We start from the raw sequence: 16,354 nt of genomic DNA, 5'->3' as shown, positions 1-16,354 counted from the left end.
AATCTCTAAGGAGAAGGTAGCAAGCAGATGTCTCGTTATAAAGTTGTTAATATATATACATATACAGGGTGGTCCATTGATCGTGACCGGGCGAAATATCTCACGAAATAAGCGTCAAAGGAAAAAACTACAAAGTACGAAACTTGTCTACTTTGAAGAGGGAAACCAGATGGCGCTATGGTTGGCCCGCTAGATGGCGCTGCCATGGGTCAAACGGATATCAACTGCGATTTTTAAAATAGGAACCCCCCATTTTTTATTACATTTTCGTGTAGTACGTAAAGAAATATGAATGTTTTAGTCACGACGTGACATATGTTAAAAATAGCAAAGACTGACGTTTCCCGTAGTTGAAAATATATCATACACTCACATGTCATTGCAGAAAAAGCATACAATGTAAAAATGTTTAATAGCTGGTTAAATATTCATCCTAGACGGAAAAGTTATAAGAATAAAAATTGGGTATTCTTGAATGATGAACAACTTTTGTTACTAATTTCTTTTTTTACAGCATATGTTCTAAACATCACAACACAAGGTTTAGAAAATTGTCTAAATAGATTGTTACTTGTAAAATAATTTAATTTATTGTTTCCATCATTTTTATCTAACCTAGTATACGTTGGAAGTTTTTTAAATAGAAAATGTTATATGTATTTTTTGTAAGAGCTCTCTGAAATTGTCTGTACTATAGGTAATGTCTGTTCTGTTGTTTTCTGTAGGCTCTGCAAAGGAAAATATGCAAAGTTTAGTGTTTCTTTAACTGTCCAGAATTATTATTTTTTGTTTCTATGGCGATAATATTCCAAAAAAGAAAAAATGATATCTGTGACTTTTCAGAGCTGCCGTGAATTCTGCAACCATTCCCCTACTCATTCCAGAGTTTGCTGACGCGGTACGAGCAAAACTAATCCAGGAATTCAAGTGCAGACAGGTCTTTTCAAAAATCGACGCAACGCCAGAAAACCATCGACATTTTTTAGGAGTAAACGTCCAGTACATCAAGGGCGGGCAGATTGTAGTTAGGACCCTGGGAGTCGTCGAACTGTTCGAAAAACACTCGGGGGGCCAACCTCAAGATGGAAATTCTTCTGTTGCTGGATTGCTTCGAAGTTCTTCTCAAAACGTAGTGAGTCTCACAACAGACAACGGGTCTGATATGCTCAAGACCACTCGATTTTTGCGTGAAGACATTTCTACGTTGGAAGACTGGGATGAAGAGTGTTCATTGCCTGAGTGTGCAGTTGGCTGTTGACGACGGAATCGCTGTAACTCCGTCCTTTGCTTGGGATGGCCTCATCGATAAAGTTCGCTCTTTAGCAAAGCATCTTCGTACTCTAACGGTCGCCCGCATCATACGAAGACAGCAACAAGCTCTACCCACGCTACATATCAGAACTAGATGGGGTTCGTCTTACGATATGATGACGTCGGTGAAGAGGATTACAACTTTTATTCGCGATTTTTTTACAGACAAAGATGAGGAGAGTACAATGTTAGCGATACCGATTGAGGCCCTCTCGACAACATCATATCCGCGCTCGAGCCCATCAGAGCCCCAATAACCGCCTTGCAAGGGGAAGGGTTGCTCTTAGGAGATTTTATGCGTTTTGGCTAAAGTGCAAACTTCGACTTGACAACATGCCCGGCAGCGATCTCGCGAAGAACGTGAAAATAGCAATGGGCAATAGAGAACGTGCGCAAATGTATAAAAGTGGTGAAGTGAGATATACGGCATTGTTAGAATACTGAGGTTTCAAATCGGCCCCCTTAATAAATCCCCGATATTTTTCGTTCCTGGAAGAAGATGACGTAGATGGTTCAGATGGCTCTAAGCACTATGGGACTTAACATCTGAGGTCATCAGTCCCCTAGAGTTAGAACTCCTTAAAGCTAACTAACCTAAGGACATCACACACATCCATGCCCGAGGCAGGATTCGAACCTGCGACCGTAGCAGCAGCGCGGTTCCGGACTGAAGCGCCTACACAGAACCGCTCGGTCACAGCGGCCGGCGATGACATGGAAGCTGCTATTTGTTACTTATGTAAAACATGGTTTAAGATCCAGACGGTGATTGATACCGAAATTGGCAAGGAAGAAGTGCGACATGGTCCTGCAGTGGATGATGAATCCGATGAAAAGAATGACGAACTTCAGCGACTACTGGCGGAGAAGAATGCCCAGCGATACAGAGCTCCGAGCGAGAGTAACCGAGCGGCTTTATGTATTAACACAAAACTCAGCAGTTATTTCGAAGGTACGAAGCAACTCAAGAAGAGCGCAAATGTCCTCCAACGTTTAGTACTGCCAGAATTGCATGCACTTAATTGTATCGTTCTCGCTATCCCAGCAACACAGGTGAGCGTGGAACGCTCTTCTCGTCTCTGTGATACAAGCTGATCCCACTGAGGTACAAACTTGGCGAAGAACACGTGAACTAAGATATTTTTCCCCAACAGTAAAAAGGATATTGTGCTGGAAATCTCCCTCGATCTCCATCCCCATTAACTACATCAGTTTTGTCATCTAGGGAAAACCAATGTTCTTCTCTGTTTTCCCATTTGGAACCTGAGTCGTCGATGATGGAGACAACTACCGGTGATACCAGCACCTAAGTTAAGCCATATATGTTGCTATTTTGTATTAAGCGCCAATGTGTTGGCAATATAAATTCGTGTTTCATCACGAAATGTTTATTGTGTTATTCATTGACAAATGTGTGTCATTTTATGTTCTATACTTTGAAAACCATGAAGTATCCTCTCATTGCCCAGACTTCCAAAAATCGAACAAAAAGAACAAGTGGTGCACATACTTTCTCTTACGGTACTATTGGGAGTGAATAGCAGTAAATTCTTTCAACTTTGTGTAAATTTTCACTACGCCAATATTTCAAACAACCTGAAAGTTACATATGACCTTCGTAACTATTCGTAGAGTAGATTTTTAAAATTTCAAAAGAGAATAAGAGTTTTCTAAGAAATCGACTTAGAGTAATTTTTTGAGAGTATCAGTTTTAGGCTCAATGTATTTTGGGAACGGTAAATAATTTTGAAACACGTGGTAGAGGAACAGCTCACATACTTTCACTTTGCTACGTATGAATTATATGTAGCAAAACTGGTAGTGGCAGAATGAACGGATCAGGACCTTGTACTCAAGCACATTTTTGTGCGCTGTCCTCTCCCGATTTTTCTCCCTCTCTCTTCCGTTTTCTATCTGTCACGCTCTGTTTATCTTTCATTTCGTCTCTTCCAAGTAGACAATGGCATAGGACCTGTCAAATAGGTACTCTATCCATTAATATTTTTACGACCTACAGGAAATTATATTCAGGTATTGCATGTAATTGCATAACAATGATAAATACATCCAGATTCAAATAAATTCATAATATGCTGAATGAAGGTTAAACAAATAGATTTCAAATTTGTGAAAAACATAACTACGACAAAATTTCTTTAGTACATTGTAAAATTAAAATTGCCAAGAAAATTGCCTCATTTCAGTTCAGTCTTATTAACTTAAATAAATTCATAATAATGAAGAAATTAAATAATCATTAAAATAAAAGATTAAATCAAACGGTAATCCTACTCGTGACGAAGCATAAGAATGAGGATTCGGTTTCAAGTGATACACGCGTGGCTGAGCGCGGCGTGCTGGACCAAAGGCGACGAGTTGGCCACAATGCGGCGAGCGGAACCAGCGCGGCGAGCAGACCAGCAGAGTACGAGCCGGCTCGAGTTTTCCCTTTCAAACAGGTTGAGCGCGTCATGAACGCGCTAGTCGCGCTCACAGCCAATCGCTGCACAGCTCTAGCCGGCAACCCAGACGCCAACTTACTGTATACAGACAGTCACCTGTTCTGTTCATTTTGCCACTATGAATTTTGCTAATATAAGCACGAGTATGTATGTGCAATCTTCCTGCACCGCTTATTTGTTATGTTTTTGTGTTTACGGAACATAATCCCATTTAGTTACAACGATAGCTGCAGTCTGGAACCGCAAGACCGCTACGGTCGCAGGTTCGAATCCTGCCTCGGGCATGGATGTTTGTGATGTCTTTAGGTTAGTTAGGTTTAACTAGTTCTAAGTTCTAGGGGACTAATGACCTCAGCAGTTGAGTCCCATAGTGCTCAGAGCCATTTGAACCATTTTTGAGTTACAACGATAACAGTACAAAGCGCACCGTTACCACCGATGACATTACTTCTGCTTCACAGTTCAGTAACGTTACTTACGCCAAATAACGTTATTTCTTTTTGGTTACCCTATTGCGTTACGTTCTGGAAAGCCATTCCATTAAGTTACGAGAACTGTATATGGCGTATCGTTATCAATGCTTATGTTACTTCCGTATCAGAGTCCAGGAACGCTATTCAGTCCAAATAACATTATATCTATTTGGTTACTATGTCATTACGTTACGTTCTGGAACGTTAATGATGGAAGCTGAAAAGATGAATTAAACCCGGGTTTTCTTGCTTACTAGACAGAAATGCTAACCATTACACCACTGCAGCAGTATGGTCAACATTGCACCGGCACAGTACCTCAGCGTGTTCGGTCAGAGAGCTGCCTGGTCTCTGTAATTAAAAAATTGAGTGAAGGGATCATCACCGACTTTAACGGATGTCGTGTAACGTCTGCTACGACCAATAACAACGAACAATAAGAACAATACCGAAAAAAAAAAACCATTGCTGCATTTCTTCCTAGTGAGCAAGAAAACCCGGGTTCGAGTCCCAGCGGTGGCACAAATTTTAACTCATTTCTTCAAAATGGTTCAAATGGCTCTGAGCACTATGGGACTCAACATCTGAGGTCATCGGTCCCCTAGAACTTAGAACTACTTAAACCTAACTAACGTAAGGACATCACACACATCCATGCCCGAGGCAGGATTCGAACCTGCGACCGTAGCAGTCTCGTGGTTCCGGACTGAAGTGCCTAGAACCGCACGGCCACCGCGGCCGGCTCATTTCTTCAGCTTCCATCATTATCGTAGATAAAGATGAGACTTAAATGTCGCAGGGAAAATTTAATTATATTAGATCTATAAGTTCTGGAACGTAATTCAATTCCGTTTTAGCAATAACGTTATTTGACATAACACTACAAAGCCTTGACCCCCAATTCCGATCCAGTCCGCGCTAACGTTATTCAGGCCAATTTCGTTATTAGTTACTTGGTAGGAAACATAACGTGAAAAAAATCGTTCCAACCAAGAATTTTGTTAAGTTGCAGACCCGTGGTACTAATTGCTATGTCCGCGGACCTAACCGAATCACGCGCGCTCTGCCGTCGCTTAGCCCGGCCGCACATGCGCGGTGGTCGGCCTTAGCTTCACGTCGCGGCCGCCGGCGGTTCATGGCGTTATCTCCGGCTGAAGACGTCGTGCCATTCAATAGTTCTTGCCTGCAGCTCCCTCTATGTACACAAGATATAACGGGAACACAGACCTGACGCCACGGCCACTCGCTCTTGATCGCTAGCTGTGTTAATATCGAAGTGTTATTGTCTAGATCTTATGTGACACCTTTGGACTTAGAACATAGTTACGATTTGGATTGAACTGTGGATTTGTGAATTGTATTGTGAACTTAATTACGTAGCTACTTGTGTGGAGAATAAAGATAAGTAATCTTCCTGATCGCTGGCGCCTTGCTTTGAGACCAATCTTTTCTCGGCCATCAGACATTGCGTCACATCCCGGTCACGTCCTGCTACCAATTCCAACTTATGTTTGCCACTCCAGGCAGACATAAAACTAATGGCCACTTAGTCAGGCTCAGATTTCATCGTCTGTCAAAATGCCGTCATTCCGATTTCTTGAACTCCGTCCGGTACAGATGCATCACTGTGTCCTCACAGAACATTTCCCGCCAAGCTATTGCTAAAAATATTCACAGCTCCATGATACAAAATGCTAAAGTATGCTGACAGGGCAGGCTCCAGTGATCATATATAGCTTTTAGACTTAGCATGACTGACAAATAAGTAACCTAAAGAAGTAATTTTTCCTTCTGTACCGTAGGTACACTGAGTATAATTGATAGAAATCCCTTGCTTAGTGAACATTGGTTATTCATTGCAAGGCTCTACATGCTCGGCGGAAAGTTACCTTAAACTTTCCACGCCTCACTCTTTTCTAAATCTAATGAAAAGGTGCATAGAAAAAAATAAACTGAATGTCGGTATTTCTGCGTTTTTGTTGAGGCATCTAGCATGGTGTACCTCCCGGAACGTTTTCTCACACTCCACGGAAACCTGCGCCGCCGATGCCAGCGATACGTGATGTTTTCGCCACTATCGGCGGGGAGTGGTGTTAACTTCCCGGTGACGATCACTCAAATGGCCCCAGAGGTACCACAAATACACTGCGCAACACAATTAACTGTCTCTGCAGAATTTTGAAATTTGGCGCAAAAGTGCGTTGAACATACTTCTGCAATGATACAAAAGCGTGTTGCCCACGGACTCGGCGACGCTTAGAACAGCAAGGTGTCGATACGTGCGAAAACAAGCCCACAGCTCACAAGCTGACGTATGGTGTAAGGCGAGTTAGTGAAGTCACATTGGCACCAAATTTCACCAAAATTCTGTCCAACGCCACCGCGGAAGCGTCACACGATGGGAAGGTCGTCACACCCCCTTTTTCCCATATTTTATCCCGTCTTTTGAGGTCTCTGCGACGGAGGTCAGAATCGCAACAAATGGTTCAAATGGCTCTGAGCACTATGGGACTTAACATCTGTGGTCATCAGTCCCCTAGAACTTAGAACTACTTAAACCTAACTAACCTAAGGACATCATACACATCCATGCCCGAGGCAGGATTCGATCCTGCGACCGTAGCGGTCACGCGGTTCCAGACTGAAGTGCCTAGAACCGCACGGCCACTCGGGCCGGCGAATCGCAACACCCAGCATTGAAATCACGCGGTTTTCCTACATTTCACACACACCGCAGCTCAGTATTGACACCAAAGGGCAGTCAGGGTGTAGCATAAAGAGCGTCAATAAAACCACCCCTTTCCTTCGGGCATTGATTCCCAGACACCTTGCCGTCGAAAAGGACAGTTCGCAATACCATGAGCAAACGGACAACATTCTTGACAGCCTTTGCCCCCGAACGATTCAAATGGTCTCTAAGGACATTGTGGGCCTACAGTCCCACTGAACGTAATCACACCCCTTTGGAGTGTAGCGCGACTGCAATTTTTGCTATGGTATACAGGATGGAACTACTAAGGACCGTTCAAAGCCATTCGACGAAATCTGAATGTGATCCGAATCGGTGCTTTTTCAGCACTCCTGTTCCGCACCGTCCTGTGACGTGATCTCATTGGAGGGGGAGAGGGGGGGAGGGTTGGAGGGATGCGACATTGTTACATGCGTGAATAAAACGGGGCAAAGAGTCCCTCTAATATTCTTTATTTCGGCAACATCTTAAGTGTTGGATCTTGCCCACTCGTTACTTATAGGGTGACTAAAGGATGCTGCGTTCTCGGAATGCTATACAACAATTCAAACAAATAACATTAGTAGTTTTATTTCTATAAAGTAAATTAACAATACTTAACTTTGGGGTTACATCGGTGTTGCAAGTGACATGCAAACAGTAATAGTCATCGCTATAGACAAAGTCCAGGCAAGGAACTGATAAGGATCACAACTAGTTGTTCTTGTAGCCTGCTCCGCAAATACGTTCCTCTAATGCAGTACACTCAGCCGACCTGAGCGGCCGAGACTGGCAGGAGCTGCACTTATATTCACTTGTTACAGGGCGCGCTCCTGACGCGGCTCGGTCCTTGTCAGAGTGCTATTGGCTGACGTTTCCTCACCGCCTTCTATGGTTTTTCGTTCTTCGTCTTCGTTCCGGCGCTCGTGGTTATGCCACAACATTAAATGCCACACGTGCACCTTTGTTGAACGCTTTAAAAATGTACCTGTACTCACACAGCCGATCACTGATTATTAGGCGCCGATGTGATAGCCTGCCACTTAGACACCCCTTTATTAAGTGGCGCTATGTCGCTGAACCAGCCTCCGTAGCTGCGCAGTCAGCGCTGCGGAGTGCCGAGCGAAGCTGCCCGGGTTCGATGCCTGGCCGGGTCAGAGATTTTCCCCTATCGGGGACTGAGTGTAGTGATGTCCTTATGTTCGTATCGTCATCACTGACATTCCACAAAGGAGATGGCTGAATGGGCACATCCAGAAAGCCAGTTAACTTAAAAAAAAAGAAAAAAAATCCTTGTGCCTGCTGGTCGCATGCGAAATCTATAGAGTGTGCCAACGAGGGCTGAAAAAACATACCAGAGAAAAACTTGCGGTCGCGTTACACTGAAAAAGGCTGCGATGGCGATCAGTGGGTTTGCAGGCCCACGATGTTCTTAGAGAAGGGTTGGATCTAGCGAGGGATGTCAGCAGTGTGGGATCCTGCCCACTCGTCCCTTATAGGCTGCCTAGGAAGCTGTTTTCTCGGATAGACAGACAAAATACAAGCAAATCACATTAATGGAGTTTATTACAGTAATTGAATTGACAATATTTAACTTGCGTATGTACAAGGTGGTGTCGCAGGCAATTGGGGACATGCAAATGAATCAGTGTCCTTCGAAACATACAATTTCCATGCAAGTAACTGATATGGATCAAAAGTGCGGCCACAGCTAGGCGGCGTGTCGCTTTTATTCTCTTCGTAGATGCCGCTCCAGTCGTGAGCCAGCCGCGGTGGCCGAGGGGTTCTAGGCGCTGCAGTCTGGAACCGCGAGACCGCTACGGTCGCAGGTTCGAATCCTGCCTCGGGCATGGATGTGTGTGATGTCCTTAGGTTAGTTAGGTTTAAGTAGTTCTAAGTTGTAGGGGACTGCTGACCTCGGATGTTAAGTCCCATAGTGGTCAGACCTATTTGAACCATCCAGTCACGATGTCGTAGTCGGCGTACTATTGGCTGACGTCATCTCACAGCCCTCTCTGCTCTTGCGCTCTCGCTCTTGATGCCGGCGCTTGTCATTACGCCGGAGCAAGCAGTGTCAAAAGTTGTCAAGAACGTCGTCCTGTTACTCATCGCAGTGACAACTGTTCTTTTCGACCGCGAAATACCTGGGGATCAACGCCTCCAGGCGAACGGGTGTCTTCTTTGACGAACCCCTGACGGCCTTTTCGTGTCGATACTGAGCAGCGGTCTGTCTGAAATATTTTCCTCTGCCACTCATATGAAAGCTGCGTGATTTCAAAGTTGGACGCCGCAGTTCTGACCTCCGTGCAGATATGTCAAAATAAGGGATGAAATGTGGGTAAGACCGAACAATCGTCTGACGCCCACGGTGGCGCTGGGCAGAGTTGTGGTGACATTTGGTGCCAGTGTGACATCATTAATACGCCTACACCAAACATGCACTTCCGAGCTCTGACTTTTTTTTTTTTTTTTTTTGCATGTGTCGTCGCCTTGCTGTTTGAATCGTCTTAACAACTGTGTAAGCGATAACTGTAGGAATCAAGGGCACTGTTAACGCGTAACCAGAGATGTGCAAAATTGTGTATTAAATGTATATAAATTCAAAATGCAAATACTGGGTGTTTTTCTATTTCTGCTGTAAGTAAAAATGGTTTGAAATAAAAGTACATAAATACAAAATACGTATTTTCAAAATACGTTTATTCAAATAAAATACTTCTAGTTAGTGAACATTTCACGTGGCACTTATTTCACTGATTTTAACACCAATAATTGTTCAAATATTTCATCTCTCATGTTTCGCTTGTGTGGCCTCATTATCATTCCACCAAAGGAGCAGAACTTGATAAACATGTATTATACACTCCTGGAAATTGAAATAAGAACACCGTGAATTCATTGTCCCAGGAAGGGGAAACTTTATTGACACATTCCTGGGGTCAGATACATCACATGATCACACTGACAGAACCACAGGCACATAGACACAGGCAACAGAGCATGCACAATGTCGGCACTAGTACAGTGTATATCCACCTTTCGCAGCAATGCAGGCTGCTATTCTCCCATGGAGACGATCGTAGAGATGCTGGATGTAGTCCTGTGGAACGGCTTGCCATGCCATTTCCACCTGGCGCCTCAGTTGGACCAGTGTTCGTGCTGGACGTGCAGACCGCGTGAGACGACGCTTCATCCAGTCCCAAACATGCTCAATGGGGGACAGATCCGGAGATCTTGCTGGCCAGGGTAGTTGACTTACACCTTCTAGAGCACGTTGGGTGGCACGGGATACATGCGGACGTGCATTGTCCTGTTGGAACAGCAAGTTCCCTTGCCGGTCTAGGAATGGTAGAACGATGGGTTCGATGACGGTTTGGATGTACCGTGCACTATTCAGTGTCCTCTCGACGATCACCAGTGGTGTACGGCCAGTGTAGGAGATCGCTCCCCACACCATGATGCCGGGTGTTGGCCCTGTGTGCCTCGGTCGTATGCAGTCTTGATTGTGGCGCTCACCTGCACGGCGCCAAACACGCATACGACCATCATTGGCACCAAGGCAGAAGCGACTCTCATCGCTGAAGACGACACGTCTCCATTCGTCCCCCCATTCACGCCTGTCGCGACACCACTGGAGGCGGGCTGCACGATGTTGGGGCGTGAGCGGAAGACGGCCTAACGGTGTGCGGGACCGTAGCCCAGCTTCATGGAGACGGTTGCGAATGGTCCTCGCCGATACCCCAGGAGCAAGAGTATCCCTAATTTGCTGGGAAGTGGCGGTGCGGTCCCCTACGACACTGCGTAGGATCCTACGGTCTTGGCGTGCATCCGTGCGTCGCTGCGGTCCGGTCCCAGGTCGACGGGCACGTGCACCTTCCGCCGACCACTGGCGACAACATCGATGTACTGTGGAGACCTCACGCCCCACGTGTTGAGCAATTCGGCGGTACGTCCACCCGGCCTCCCGCATGCCCACTATACGCCCTCGCTCAAAGTCCGTCAACTGCACATACGGTTCACGTCCACGCTGTCGCGGCATGCTACCAGTGTTAAAGACTGCGATGGAGCTCCGTATGCCACGGCAAACTGGCTGACACTGACGGCGGCGGTGCACAAATGCTGCGCAGCTAGCGCCATTCGACGGCCAACACCGCGGTTCCTGGTGTGTCCGCTGTGCCGTGCGTGTGATCATTGCTTGTACAGCCCTCTCGCAGTGTCCGGAGCAAGTATGGTGGATCTGACACACCGGTGTCAATGTGTTCTTTTTTCCATTTCCAGGAGTGTATTAAAGGAAAAGGTTTTTTTTTCAGAGTTGGATATATGTTCAAGGAATCTAAACTATTGTCATTATCTTTTAAATATTTTAGGTTTACAGATCTATTCTACTGCTGGCACTATCACTGGCTAAAGAAAACAAACACGTAATAAGATTGAAACTTTTTTTTTAATCAGAATGTTGCAAGTTCATCCCATTCATTCTTCTCGTTTCATCTTCCATGCTTTTGAAATACGCAGGTCTTTAACGTATTCTCTGCTTGCCCTCGGTACCCATTTTAGTTGAGAAACTTGTGTTCATTATAGAATTTTGAAGGAATATATTGTGAATTCGGCTGGGTTTTGTCTTGCGTTAACTGAATTCACCTTTAATAATGTACACTGACGGAGAAAAAATCGCAACACCAAGACGGACTTGTGCGGCATAACGAAAGTTGGTAGGTGCGTTTCTAGGTCTGAAAGATGATGGCTATTCTGATTTGGCGCCAGTCGCAAAAGTGGCGCTAGTAGCGCCACTATGAGGATGCAAGTCAGGTTTGCTTTAAATCCGCGCTCTGACGGTACTGAGGGTAGCTTCCTTTGAGACTGGACGTGGTAAGTTGACGTTGGTTAAGAATGCCTTTAAGGCGACAAAAATGCCATTATCAACACCTCACTGAGTTTGAACGAGGTCGTGTAATAGGGTACGAGAAGCTGGATGTTCCTTCTGCGATACTGCAGAAAGACCTGGCAGGAATGTAGACACTGTACATGATTGCCGGTGCATTATTAAGTCCATAAGTCGTAGATTCCCGGCAACGCCCGGTATTCCAGCTAGTGTAAATTAAAAATTTTGAATACGATTTTACATGTTACCATACAAACATCGATAATGGTGGAATTTTATTTGAGGTTAGATCACAAGAAATAATACAGTATTTATGTTTAATAAGTTGATGTCCAGTTAAAAACAAATTAACAATAACGTTTTATTTACATTTCATTTATTTCCATCCAGAAAATGAAAAAAAAAACTGAACAAAACCACTTAGGAAGCAAACAATCACCTCGGTCAAATCGTTATTGTGCGCTCTTACATTGTAGCGTTGGATAAACATCATTAGTACAATAGTAGTATCGAAATTATCGATTGACGATAAAAAACTATCGACATTAATGTTACCGACAAAAAGAAAAGACAGTTTTTCAAGTACTCCATAGATGAAGACATTGTTTGCACGGTATAGCTGTCACTGTCGCATTGAATGAACACACTTGGTGTTGCCCGTGGTCTCAGAAAAATACTATATTCATTTCGCTCTCCCCTTCCTTCGCTTCCTTTTGGGGTCACTGGGAATTACCTAATGATTTCAGTAAATTTTACATTAAACAGTAATGGTAAACACATAAGGTTTAGTCAAGTCTTACTGCCTTTTGTAATAATTAGGGCCGCGCGGGATTAACCGAGCGGTCTCAGGCGCTGCAGTCATGGACTGTGCGGCTGATCCCGGCGGAGGTTCGAGTCCTCCCTCGGGCGTGGGTGTGTGTGTTTGTCCTTCGGTTCAAATGGCTCTGAGCACTGTGGGACTCAACATCGTAGGTCATAAGTTCAAAAATGGCTCTGAGCACTATGGGACTTAACATCTGTGGTCATCAGTCCCCTAGAACTTAGAACTACTTAAACCAAACTAACCTAAGGACATCACACACATCCATGCCCGAGGCAGGATTCGAACCTGCGACCGTAGCAGTCGCGCGGTTCCGGACTGCGCGCCTAGAACCGCTAGACCACCGCGGCCGGCGTAGGTCATAAGTCCCCTAGAACTTAGAACTACTTAAACCTAACTAACCTAAGGACATCACACACAGCCAAGCCCGAGGCAGGATTCGAACCTGCGACCGTAGCAGTCCCGCGGTTCCAGACTGCAGCGCCAGAACCGCACGGCCACCGCGGCCGGCTTGTCCTTCGGATAATTTAGGTTAAGTAGTGTGTAAGCTTAGGCACTGATGACCTCAGCAGTCAAGTCCCATAAGATTTCACACACATTTGAACATTTCACAATAATTAGCGTCAAGATCATATGCACTTGACAAGTATATCTTTGGTGCTTATTATGCTAGTGTGCCATCTGTATCCGTCACAGAGCTATTTTTGTATAAAAAATGGCTCATTACATGAATAAAAAGTACAAAGAACGAAATAAAAAAATCAAGAGAAGCATTTTGCATTTTTCAAATCCAAAATATCCGTATTTTAAGTATTTCAAACAAAATAGAAAATGCTTTTTGAAAAAAAAAGTATTTCAAATGCAAAATAAAAATAAGTATTTGGCATTTTGTATTTGCTTTTCAAATACATGTATTTCAAATAATTCATATCTCCACACGTAATGCATGTTCTGTTGTAGTCAATAGTTTATGACACCACTTGGACGATATGCCCTGTGACAACAGAGTGTATTAACAGTCTAGCGAAGTACTTCTCCCGCCTAATTCTTAAATCTTCCTTGTTTTTGTCCTCTCTCCCGCCACCCCCCCTTCCCCGCCCCCCCCCTTCCCCGCCACCCCCCCCCCCTCCCCCGTTCCCGCGCCCTTGGCAGGAGACTTTTTCGCCACGTCCTCGGAACGGCCCTGATTACAAGTCTCAGTTTCAAAAATACTTTTTTTAGAATATGTCCTACCGATTTTCGTTGTGTAAGCATACAGGATATTTATAACAAAATAATTCTGCTGTCACATCAAAATGAATATTGTTCTGACAGATGCCAGAGAGGTGGGACACCGTGTACACCTTTTGAAATACAGTATGGCCCAGCTAAAGTTATGCATTGCCACGTCCGTCGAATGAAGCGCGCTAATGCGCCCCGGCCATTCGGTAATATGGAAGCACTAATTAATATACAGCCACTGGAGCAGCGGTGTGGTGATTGTGTTACAGGCGAAGTTATGCAACAGAGTGAAGTGTATCGCATTGCAGCTGGTTTCGTGACACCGTTGGCCTCCCACGAAACACAATCGGCAGCACCTTTGGGAAACTAGCTAGTGTGCCTCGCCACGAGTAATAACGGAGTACCGCTTCTACGCAAAAAAATGGCTCAGTACTTACAAATCTGACGGAAGGTTTTAGTTTACGTGACATTTGTATTTAACGACAAATATACCCTCGATCGTGGTAGAAATTTATTACAACAATGTTCACATTTTAAAGTTACAGTTAAAGCCTAGAAACAACGCAACGTAGTGTATCTGTAACTAAATATTGACAGCATAAACTGTTCAAAATATAAATCTAGCGGTCTGGCATTCAACGGCAGCATTTTTCAGGTCACCGATATTAATTACGTTGGAGTAACGATAAACATCTCGAGTGTTAAAATGAAGAATCGAATGAAGTAAAATTAACATATAAAAACTAGTTGTATATGGGAATAATGGAAGCTTTCTATTTATTGAGAAAGGTACGAGAATTTTTTTAAATTTATTCTCGGATACACCGCCAAGGCCCGGGTTCCCGGGTTCGATTCCCGGCGGGGTCAGGGATTTTCTCTGCCTCGTGATGGCTGGGTGTTGTGTGTTCTGTCCTTAGGTTAGTTAGGTTTAAGTAGTTCTAAGTTCTAGGGGACTGATGACCATAGATGTTAAGTCCCATAGTGCTCAGAGCCATTTGAACCATTTTTTGAACACCGCCAAGTAGCCAGTTCAATTTGTCTGAGATTTTAAGAACATCGTTGTTAACCAGCAAAGAGCTGCTACAATTATACTTTCTTTATAGCCGAGGTTTTCTCCGGACAAAGAACATATTCAATTGACAAAAAGTTATCGTTAAGGGTGGTAGGACGTCAATCGGGACGACTTGGAGCAGGAGAGACACCACAGGACATTTTTATTTCCACTGTCTATTCTTTTAAAAACAAATTCATAAAACTTTGTCAGAATGACCAGAAAGGGTTCAGGATTTACTCTTATAGTGGTGGAAGTTCAAAAATATAAGAAAATAATTTATTTTTTTACATTGGTATTTCACCTTTTTTCCACTTACCATTGGCTGCATTTGTTGCTATAGGTACACTTTTCTTCATAAGTAAGGGAGATTCCTCGATGAATTTTGCACAGAATACAAGCCATATTTACAGGTGTATAAAACTCTAGAATTTTCCAAATCTATTACAAACCGTGGTAAAAATTGAAATAATTAACTATAAAATTTGAGTTTTTTCTAAACATGAAGTTTAAAATACAACAGCACACTCATTTTTTCATAAATTAAATAATTCTAGAGTTTCAAACACCTGTAAGTATGGTTTGTATGCTGTGCAAAATTCATCGAAGAATCTCTCTTACTTATGAAGGAATGTGTACCTATAGCATCAGACGCAGCCAATAGAAGTGAAAAAATGATGAACTTTCACACGTAAAAAAAAATTATTTTGTTATGTTTTTGAACTTCTACTGCTAAGATTGTGAAACCCGAATTCTTCCTGGTCCAGCTGACAAAGTTTTATGAATTTATTCGTAAAAGTATAGACAGTGGAAATTAAAATGTCCTGTGGTGTCTCTCCTGCTCCAAGACGGCCCGTTTGACGTCCTACCCCCTTAAAGCAAACGCTTAGGAGAAGAAGGTTTCTTTAAGTCATAAATCGTAAAATACATGAATACTTTTTATGATTTTCGGCTACAGGGAACCATCCTTGGAAGCGTTTGCTGTAATAACTTTCTTCGGTGATGATTAGTAGTGTTTTAGGGCGCACAACAACGAGGTTATCAGTGCCCGAGACGGTTGGAGATGACAGTTAAATGAAACTAGCTTCCATAGTAAAAGATATATCCTCGGAACGGTTTCTTGCCGGTTATTACTGACGTTCTTCAAGTACGTTGTTGGAGACGTGGAATGCAGCAGCAATTGTGTTGGCAACCTGGGAGGAGCCGATGAACCAGATTCTATGTAACTAACCGCCGAAGAAAGGCCAACAGTTTTCGAGGTGGTACAAAGCAGCAAACCACATTGCAGCATGCAGGCAAACGGCAAACACTCTGTTCGTAGAAAAACCAGACGCAATTGTTAATCTGCTTTCTCGCACACTCATCGGATTCCTGAGCTTTTCTATCATTGTAACTTGTGCATTGAA

This window comes from Schistocerca serialis, chromosome 3 (genome assembly GCF_023864345.2).
Source record: "Schistocerca serialis cubense isolate TAMUIC-IGC-003099 chromosome 3, iqSchSeri2.2, whole genome shotgun sequence".
Classification (NCBI taxonomy): Eukaryota; Metazoa; Arthropoda; class Insecta; order Orthoptera; family Acrididae; genus Schistocerca; species Schistocerca serialis.
Note: the sequence above shows the minus strand (reverse complement) of the source record.